Consider the following 9,488-nt stretch of genomic DNA (forward strand, 5'->3'; position numbering starts at 1 on the left):
CTCCTTCTTAAAAGAGTTGAGTGTGAGCGCAATTTCTCCCTCTTCAAAGAGTTGAGTGCGAGCTCCCTTTCTCCTTCTTAAAAGATTTGAAGGCGAGCGCCCTTCCTCCATCTTAAACGATTTGAAGGCGAGCTCCTTTTCTCCCTCTTCAAAGAGTTGAGTGCGAGCTCCCTTTCTCCTTCTTAAAAGATTTGAAGGGGAGCTCAATTACTCCTTCTTAAAAGATTTGAAGGCGAGCGCCCTTCCTCCATCTTAAAAGATTTGAAGGCGAGGTCCTTTTCTCCCTCTTCAAAGAGTTGAGTGCGAGCTCCCTTTCTCCTTCTTAAAAGATTTGAAGGGGAGCTCAATTTCTCCTTCTTAAAAGATTTGAAGTCAAGCTCCCTTTCTCCTTCTTAAAAGATTTGAAGGCGAGCTCCCTTTCTCCTTCTTAAAAGATTTGAAGGCGAGCGCACTTTCTCCTTCTTAAAAGAGTTGAGTGTGAGCGCACTTTCTCCCTCTTCAAAGAGTTGAGTGTGAGCTCCCTTTCTCCCTCTTCAAAGATTTGAAGGCGAGCTCCCTTTCTCCTTCTTAAAAGATTTGAAGGCGAGCGCACTTTCTCCTTCTTAAAAGAGTTGAGTGTGAGCTCCCTTTCTCCCTCTTCAAAGATTTGAAGGCGAGCTCCCTTTCTCCTTCTTAAAAGATTTGAAGGCGATCGCACTTTCTCCTTCTTAAAAGAGTTGAGTGTGAGCGCACTTTCTCCCTCTTCAAAGAGTTGAGTGTGAGCTCCCTTTCTCCCTCTTCAAAGATTTGAAGGCGAGCTCCCTTTCTCCTTCTTAAAAGATTTGAAGGCGAGCGCACTTTCTCCTTCTTAAAAGAGTTGAGTGTGAGCGCACTTTCTCCCTCTTCAAAGAGTTAAGTGTGAGCTCCCTTTCTCCCTCTTCAAAGATTTGAAGGCGAGCTCCCTTTCTCCTTCTTAAAAGATTTGAAGGCGAGCGCACTTTCTCCTTCTTAAAAGAGTTGAGTGTGAGCTCCCTTTCTCCCTCTTCAAAGAGTTGAGTGTGAGCTCCCTTTCTCCCTCTTCAAAGATTTGAAGGCGAGCTCCCTTTCTCCTTCTTAAAAGATTTGAAGGCGAGCGCACTTTCTCCTTCTTAAAAGAGTTGAGTGTGAGCGCACTTTCTCCCTCTTCAAAGAGTTGAGTGCGAGCTCCCTTTCTCCTTCTTAAAAGATTTGAAGGCGAGCTCCTTTTCTCCCTCTTCAAAGAGTTGAGTGCGAGCTCCTTTTCTCCCTCTTCAAAGAGTTGAGTGAAAGCTCCCTTTCTCCCTCTTCAAAGAGTTGAGTGTGAGCTTCCTTTCTCCCTCTTCAAAGAGTTGAGTGTGAGCTCCCTTTCTCCCTCTTCAAAGAGTTGAGTGCGAGCACCCTTTCTCCTTCTTAAAAGATTTGAAGGCGAGCTCCCTTTCTCCTTCTTAAAAGATTTGAAAACGAGCGCCCTTCCTCCTTCTTAAAAGGTTTGAAGGCGAGCTCCTTTTCTCCCTCTTTAAAGAGTTGAGTGCGAGCTCCCTTTCTCCCTCTTCAAAGAGTTGAGTGTGAGCTCCCTTTCTCCCTCTTCAAAGAGTTGAGTGTGAGCTCACTTTCTCCCTCTTCAAAGAGTTGAGTGTGAGCTCCCTTTCTCCCTCTTCAAAGATTTGAAGGCGAGCTCCCTTTCTCCTTCTTAAAAGATTTGAAGGCGAGCGCACTTTCTCCTTCTTAAAAGAGTTGAGTGTGAGCGCAATTTCTCCCTCTTCAAAGAGTTGAGTGCGAGCTCCCTTTCTCCTTCTTAAAAGATTTGAAGGCGAGCGCCCTTCCTCCATCTTAAACGATTTGAAGGCGAGCTCCTTTTCTCCCTCTTCAAAGAGTTGAGTGCGAGCTCCCTTTCTCCTTCTTAAAGGATTTGAAGGGGAGCTCAATTACTCCTTCTTAAAAGATTTGAAGGCGAGCTCCCTTTCTCCCTCTTCAAAGAGTTGAGTGCGAGCTCCCTTTCTCCCTCTTCAAAGAGTTGAGTGTGAGCTCCCTTTCTCCCTCTTCAAAGAGTTGAGTGTGAGCTCCCTTTCTCCCTCTTCAAAGAGTTGAGTGCGAGCACCCTTTCTCCTTCTTAAAAGATTTGAAGGCGAGCTCCCTTTCTCCTTCTTAAAAGATTTGAAGGCGAGCGCACTTTCTCCTTCTTAAATGAGTTGAGTGCGAGCACCCTTTCTCCTTCTTAAAAGATTTGAAGGCGAGCTCCCTTTCTCCTTCTTAAAAGATTTGAAGGCGAGCGCACTTTCTCCTTCTTAAATGAGTTGAGTGTGAGCGCACTTTCTCCCTCTTCAAAGAGTTGAGTGCGAGCTCCCTTTCTCCTTCTTAAAAGATTTGAAGGCGAGCTCCTTTTCTCCCTCTTCAAAGAGTTGAGTGCGAGCTCCCTTTCTCCTTCTTAAAAGATTTGAAGGCAAGCGCCCTTTCTCCATCTTAAACGATTTGAAGGCGAGCTCCTTTTCTCCCTCTTCAAAGAGTTGAGTGCGAGCTCCCTTTCTCCTTCTTAAACGATTTGAAGGGGAGCTCAATTTCTCCTTCTTAAAAGATTTGAAGGCGAGCTCCTTTTCTCCCTCTTCAAAGAGTTGAGTGCGAGCTCCCTTTCTCCTTCTTAAAAGATTTGAAAACGAGCGCCCTTTCTCCTTCTTAAAAGATTTGAAGGCCAGGTCTTTTTCTCCCTCTTCAAAGAGTTGAGTGCGAGCTCCCTATCTCCTTCTTCAAAGAGTTGAGTGCGAGCTCCCTTTCTCCTTCTTAAATGAGTTGAGTGTGAGCGCACTTTCTCCCTCTTCAAAGAGATGAGTGCGAGCTCCCTTTCTCCTTCTTAAAAGATTTGAAGGCGAGCTCCCTTTCTCCTTCTTAAAAGATTTGAAGGCGAGCGCACTTTCTCCTTCTTAAATGAGTTGAGTGTGAGCGCACTTTCTCCCTCTTCAAAGAGATGAGTGCGAGCTCCCTTTCTCCTTCTTAAAAGATTTGAAGGCGAGCGCCCTTCCTCCTTCTTAAAAGGTTTGAAGGCGAGCTCCTTTTCTCCTTCTTCAAAGAGTTGAGTGTGAGCTCCCTTTCTCCCTCTTCAAAGATTTGATTCGAGCTCCCTATCTCCTTCTTAAAAGATTTGAAGGCGAGCGCACTTTCTCCTTCTTAAAAGTGTTGAGTGTGAGCGCACTTTCTCCCTCTTCAAAGAGTTGAGTGCGAGCTCCCTTTCTCCTTCTTAAAAGATTTGAAGGCGAGCTCCTTTTCTCCCTCTTCAAAGAGTTGAGTGCGAGCTCCCTTTCTCCTTCTTAAAAGATTTGAAGGCAAGCGCCCTTTCTCCATCTTAAACGATTTGAAGGCGAGCTCCTTTTCTCCCTCTTCAAAGAGTTGAGTGCGAGCTCCCTTTCTCCTTCTTAAACGATTTGAAGGGGAGCTCAATTTCTCCTTCTTAAAAGATTTGAAGGCGAGCTCCTTTTCTCCCTCTTCAAAGAGTTGAGTGCGAGCTCCCTTTCTCCTTCTTAAAAGATTTGAAAACGAGCGCCCTTTCTCCTTCTTAAAAGATTTGAAGGCCAGGTCTTTTTCTCCCTCTTCAAAGAGTTGAGTGCGAGCTCCCTATCTCCTTCTTCAAAGAGTTGAGTGCGAGCTCCCTTTCTCCCTCTTCAAAGAGTTGAGTGTGAGCTCCCTTTCTCCCTCTTCAAAGAGTTGAGTGCGAGCTCCCTTTCTCCTTCTTAAAAGATTTGAAGGCGAGCGCACTTTCTCCTTCTTAAATGAGTTGAGTGCGAGCACCCTTTCTCCTTCTTAAAAGATTTGAAGGCGAGCTCCCTTTCTCCTTCTTAAAAGATTTGAAGGCGAGCGCACTTTCTCCTTCTTAAATGAGTTGAGTGTGAGCGCACTTTCTCCCTCTTCAAAGAGTTGAGTGCGAGCTCCCTTTCTCCTTCTTAAAAGATTTGAAGGCGAGCTCCTTTTCTCCCTCTTCAAAGAGTTGAGTGCGAGCTCCCTTTCTCCTTCTTAAAAGATTTGAAGGCAAGCGCCCTTTCTCCATCTTAAACGATTTGAAGGCGAGCTCCTTTTCTCCCTCTTCAAAGAGTTGAGTGCGAGCTCCCTTTCTCCTTCTTAAACGATTTGAAGGGGAGCTCAATTTCTCCTTCTTAAAAGATTTGAAGGCGAGCTCCTTTTCTCCCTCTTCAAAGAGTTGAGTGCGAGCTCCCTTTCTCCTTCTTAAAAGATTTGAAAACGAGCGCCCTTTCTCCTTCTTAAAAGATTTGAAGGCCAGGTCTTTTTCTCCCTCTTCAAAGAGTTGAGTGCGAGCTCCCTATCTCCTTCTTCAAAGAGTTGAGTGCGAGCTCCCTTTCTCCTTCTTAAATGAGTTGAGTGTGAGCGCACTTTCTCCCTCTTCAAAGAGATGAGTGCGAGCTCCCTTTCTCCTTCTTAAAAGATTTGAAGGCGAGCTCCCTTTCTCCTTCTTAAAAGATTTGAAGGCGAGCGCACTTTCTCCTTCTTAAATGAGTTGAGTGTGAGCGCACTTTCTCCCTCTTCAAAGAGATGAGTGCGAGCTCCCTTTCTCCTTCTTAAAAGATTTGAAGGCGAGCGCCCTTCCTCCTTCTTAAAAGGTTTGAAGGCGAGCTCCTTTTCTCCTTCTTCAAAGAGTTGAGTGTGAGCTCCCTTTCTCCCTCTTCAAAGATTTGATTCGAGCTCCCTATCTCCTTCTTAAAAGATTTGAAGGCGAGCGCACTTTCTCCTTCTTAAAAGTGTTGAGTGTGAGCGCACTTTCTCCCTCTTCAAAGAGTTGAGTGCGAGCTCCCTTTCTCCTTCTTAAAAGATTTGAAGGCGAGCTCCTTTTCTCCCTCTTCAAAGAGTTGAGTGCGAGCTCCCTTTCTCCTTCTTAAAAGATTTGAAGGCAAGCGCCCTTTCTCCATCTTAAACGATTTGAAGGCGAGCTCCTTTTCTCCCTCTTCAAAGAGTTGAGTGCGAGCTCCCTTTCTCCTTCTTAAACGATTTGAAGGGGAGCTCAATTTCTCCTTCTTAAAAGATTTGAAGGCGAGCTCCTTTTCTCCCTCTTCAAAGAGTTGAGTGCGAGCTCCCTTTCTCCTTCTTAAAAGATTTGAAAACGAGCGCCCTTTCTCCTTCTTAAAAGATTTGAAGGCCAGGTCTTTTTCTCCCTCTTCAAAGAGTTGAGTGCGAGCTCCCTATCTCCTTCTTCAAAGAGTTGAGTGCGAGCTCCCTTTCTCCCTCTTCAAAGAGTTGAGTGTGAGCTCCCTTTCTCCCTCTTCAAAGAGTTGAGTGCGAGCTCCCTTTCTCCTTCTTAAAAGATTTGAAGGCGAGCGCACTTTCTCCTTCTTAAAAGAGTTGAGTGTGAGCGCACTTTTTCCCTCTTCAAAGAGTTGAGTGCGAGCTCCCTTTCTCCTTTTTAAAAGATTTGAAGGGGAGCTCAATTTCTCCTTCTTCAAAGAGTTGAGTGTGAGCTCCCTTTCTCCCTCTTCAAAGATTTGAAGGCGAGCTCCCTTTCTCCTTCTTAAAAGATTTGAAGGCGAGCGCACTTTCTCCTTCTTAAAAGAGTTGAGTGTGAGCGCAATTTCTCCCTCTTCAAAGAGTTGAGTGCGAGCTCCCTTTCTCCTTCTTAAAAGATTTGAAGGCGAGCGCCCTTCCTCCATCTTAAACGATTTGAAGGCGAGCTCCTTTTCTCCCTCTTCAAAGAGTTGAGTGCGAGCTCCCTTTCTCCTTCTTAAAAGAGTTGAGTGCGAGCTCCCTTTCTCCCTCTTCAAAGAGTTGAGTGTGAGCTCCCTTTCTCCCTCTTCAAAGAGTTGAGTGTGAGCTCCCTTTCTCCTTCTTAAAAGATTTGAAGGCGAGCTCCCTTGCTTCTTCTTAAAAGATTTGAAGGAGAGCGCACTTTCTCCTTCTTAAAAGAGTTGAGTGTGAGCGCACTTTCTCCCTCTTCAAAGAGTTGAATGCGAGCTTCCTTTCTTCCTCTTCAAAGAGTTGAGTGCTAGCTCCCTTCCTCCTTCTTAAAAGATTTGAAGGCGAGCTCCCTTTCTCCTTCTTAAAAGATTTGAAGGCGAGCTCTTTTTCTCCCTCTTCAAAGAGTTGAGTGCGAGCTCCCTTTCTCCTTCTTAAAAGATTCGAAGGCGAGCTCCCTTTCTCCTTCTTAAAAGATTCGAAGGCGAGCGCCCTTCCTCCTTCTTCAAAGATTTGAAGGCGAGCTCCTTTTCTCCCTCTTCAAAAAGTTGAGTGCGAGCTCCCATTCTCCCTCTTCAAAGAGTTGAGTGCGAGCTCCGTTTCTCCTTCTTAAAATATTTGAAGGCGAACGCCCTTCCTCCTTCTTAAAAGATTTGAAGGCGAGCGCCCTTCCTCCTTCTTAAAAGATTTGAAGGCGAGCTCCTTTTCTCCCTCTTCAAAGAGTTGAGTGCGAGCTCCCTTTCTCCTTCTTAAAAGATTTGAAGGTGAGCGCACTTTCTCCTTGTTAAAAGAGTTGAGTGCAAGCTCCCTTTCTCCTTCTTAAAAGATTTGAAGGCGAGCGCCCTTCCTCCATCTTAAAAGATTTGAAGGCGAGCGCCCTTCCTCCATCTTAAAAGATTTGAAGGCGAGGTCCTTTTCTCCCTCTTCAAAGAGTTGAGTGCGAGCTCCCTTTCTCCTTCTTAAAAGATTTGAAGGGGAGCTCAATTTCTCCTTCTTAAAAGATTTGAAGTCAAGCTCCCTTTCCCCTTCTTAAAAGATTTGAAGGCGAGCTCCCTTTCTCCTTCTTAAAAGATTTGAAGGCGAGCGCACTTTCTCCTTCTTAAAAGAGTTGAGTGTGAGCGCACTTTCTCCCTCTTCAAAGAGTTGAGTGTGAGCTCCCTTTCTCCCTCTTCAAAGATTTGAAGGCGAGCTCCCTTTCTCCTTCTTAAAAGATTTGAAGGCGAGCGCACTTTCTCCTTCTTAAAAGAGTTGAGTGTGAGCGCACTTTCTCCCTCTTCAAAGAGTTAAGTGTGAGCTCCCTTTCTCCCTCTTCAAAGATTGGAAGGCGAGCTCCCTTTCTCCTTCTTAAAAGATTTGAAGGCGAGCGCACTTTCTCCTTCTTAAAAGAGTTGAGTGTGAGCTCCCTTTCTCCCTCTTCAAAGAGTTGAGTGTGAGCTCCCTTTCTCCCTCTTCAAAGATTTGAAGGCGAGCTCCCTTTCTCCTTCTTAAAAGATTTGAAGGCGAGCTCCCTTTCTCCTTCTTAAAAGATTTGAAGGGGAGCTCAATTTCTCCTTCTTAAAAGATTTGAAGGCGAGCTCCCTTTCTCCCTCTTCAAAGAGTTGAGTGAAAGCTCCCTTTCTCCCTCTTCAAAGATTTGAAGGCGAGCTCCCTTTCTCCTTCTTAAAAGATTTGAAAGCGAGCGCACTTTCTCCTTCTTAAAAGAGTTGAGTGTGAGCTCCCTTTCTCCCTCTTCAAAGAGTTGAGTGCGAGCTCCCTTTCTCCTTCTTAAAAGATTTGAAGGCGAGCTCCTTTTCTCCCTCTTCAAAGAGTTGAGTGCGAGCTCCCTTTCTCCTTCTTAAAAGATTTGAAGGGGAGCTCAATTTCTCCTTCTTAAAAGATTTGAAGGCGAGCTCCCTTTCTCCCTCTTCAAAGAGTTGAGTGAAAGCTCCCTTTCTCCCTCTTCAAAGAGTTGAGTGTGAGCTTCCTTTCTCCCTCTTCAAAGAGTTGAGTGTGAGCTCCCTTTCTCCCTCTTCAAAGAGTTGAGTGCGAGCACCCTTTCTCCTTCTTAAAAGATTTGAAGGCGAGCTCCCTTTCTCCTTCTTAAAAGATTTGAAAACGAGCGCCCTTCCTCCTTCTTAAAAGGTTTGAAGGCGAGCTCCTTTTCTCCCTCTTTAAAGAGTTGAGTGCGAGCTCCCTTTCTCCCTCTTCAAAGAGTTGAGTGTGAGCTCCCTTTCTCCCTCTTCAAAGAGTTGAGTGTGAGCTCCCTTTCTCCCTCTTCAAAGAGTTGAGTGTGAGCTCCCTTTCTCCCTCTTCAAAGATTTGAAGGCGAGCTCCCTTTCTCCTTCTTTAAAGATTTGAAGGCGAGCGCACTTTCTCCTTCTTAAAAGAGTTGAGTGTGAGCGCAATTTCTCCCTCTTCAAAGAGTTGAGTGCGAGCTCCCTTTCTCCTTCTTAAAAGATTTGAAGGCGAGCGCCCTTCCTCCATCTTAAACGATTTGAAGGCGAGCTCCTTTTCTCCCTCTTCAAAGAGTTGAGTGCGAGCTCCCTTTCTCCTTCTTAAAAGATTTGAAGGGGAGCTCAATTACTCCTTCTTAAAAGATTTGAAGGCGAGCTCCCTTTCTCCCTCTTCAAAGAGTTGAGTGCGAGCTCCCTTTCTCCCTCTTCAAAGAGTTGAGTGTGAGCTCCCTTTCTCCCTCTTCAAAGAGTTGAGTGTGAGCTCCCTTTCTCCCTCTTCAAAGAGTTGAGTGCGAGCACCCTTTCTCCTTCTTAAAAGATTTGAAGGCGAGCTCCCTTTCTCCTTCTTAAAAGATTTGAAGGCGAGCGCACTTTCACCTTCTTAAATGAGTTGAGTGTGAGCGCACTTTCTCCCTCTTCAAAGGGATGAGTGCGAGCTCCCTTTCTCCTTCTTAAAAGATTTGAAGGCGAGCGCCCTTCCTCCTTCTTAAAAGGTTTGAAGGCGAGCTCCTTTTCTCCTTCTTCAAAGAGTTGAGTGTGAGCTCCCTTTCTCCCTCTTCAAAGATTTGATTCGAGCTCCCTATCTCCTTCTTAAAAGATTTGAAGGCGAGCGCACTTTCTCCTTCTTAAAAGTGTTGAGTGTGAGCGCACTTTCTCCCTCTTCAAAGAGTTGAGTGCGAGCTCCCTTTCTCCTTCTTAAAAGATTTGAAGGCGAGCTCCTTTTCTCCCTCTTCAAAGAGTTGAGTGCGAGCTCCCTTTCTCCTTCTTAAAAGATTTGAAGGCAAGCGCCCTTTCTCCATCTTAAACGATTTGAAGGCGAGCTCCTTTTCTCCCTCTTCAAAGAGTTGAGTGCGAGCTCCCTTTCTCCTTCTTAAACGATTTGAAGGGGAGCTCAATTTCTCCTTCTTAAAAGATTTGAAGGCGAGCTCCTTTTCTCCCTCTTCAAAGAGTTGAGTGCGAGCTCCCTTTCTCCTTCTTAAAAGATTTGAAAACGAGCGCCCTTTCTCCTTCTTAAAAGATTTGAAGGCCAGGTCTTTTTCTCCCTCTTCAAAGAGTTGAGTGCGAGCTCCCTTTCTCCTTCTTAAAAGATTCGAAGGCGAGCGCCCTTCCTCCTTCTTCAAAGATTTGAAGGCGAGCTCCTTTTCTCCCTCTTCAAAAAGTTGAGTGCGAGCTCCCATTCTCCCTCTTCAAAGAGTTGAGTGCGAGCTCCGTTTCTCCTTCTTAAAATATTTGAAGGCGAGCTCCCTTTCTCCTTCTTAAAAGATTTGAAGGCGAGCTCTTTTTCTCCCTCTTCAAAGAGTTGAGTGCGAGCTCCCTTTCTCCTTCTTAAAAGATTCGAAGGCGAGCGCCCTTCCTCCTTCTTCAAAGATTTGAAGGCGAGCTCCTTTTCTCCCT

This window comes from Leiobunum rupestre, chromosome 1 (assembly GCF_980474605.1).
Source record: "Leiobunum rupestre chromosome 1, qqLeiRupe1.1.hap1, whole genome shotgun sequence".
Lineage (NCBI taxonomy): Eukaryota > Metazoa > Arthropoda > Arachnida > Opiliones > Sclerosomatidae > Leiobunum > Leiobunum rupestre.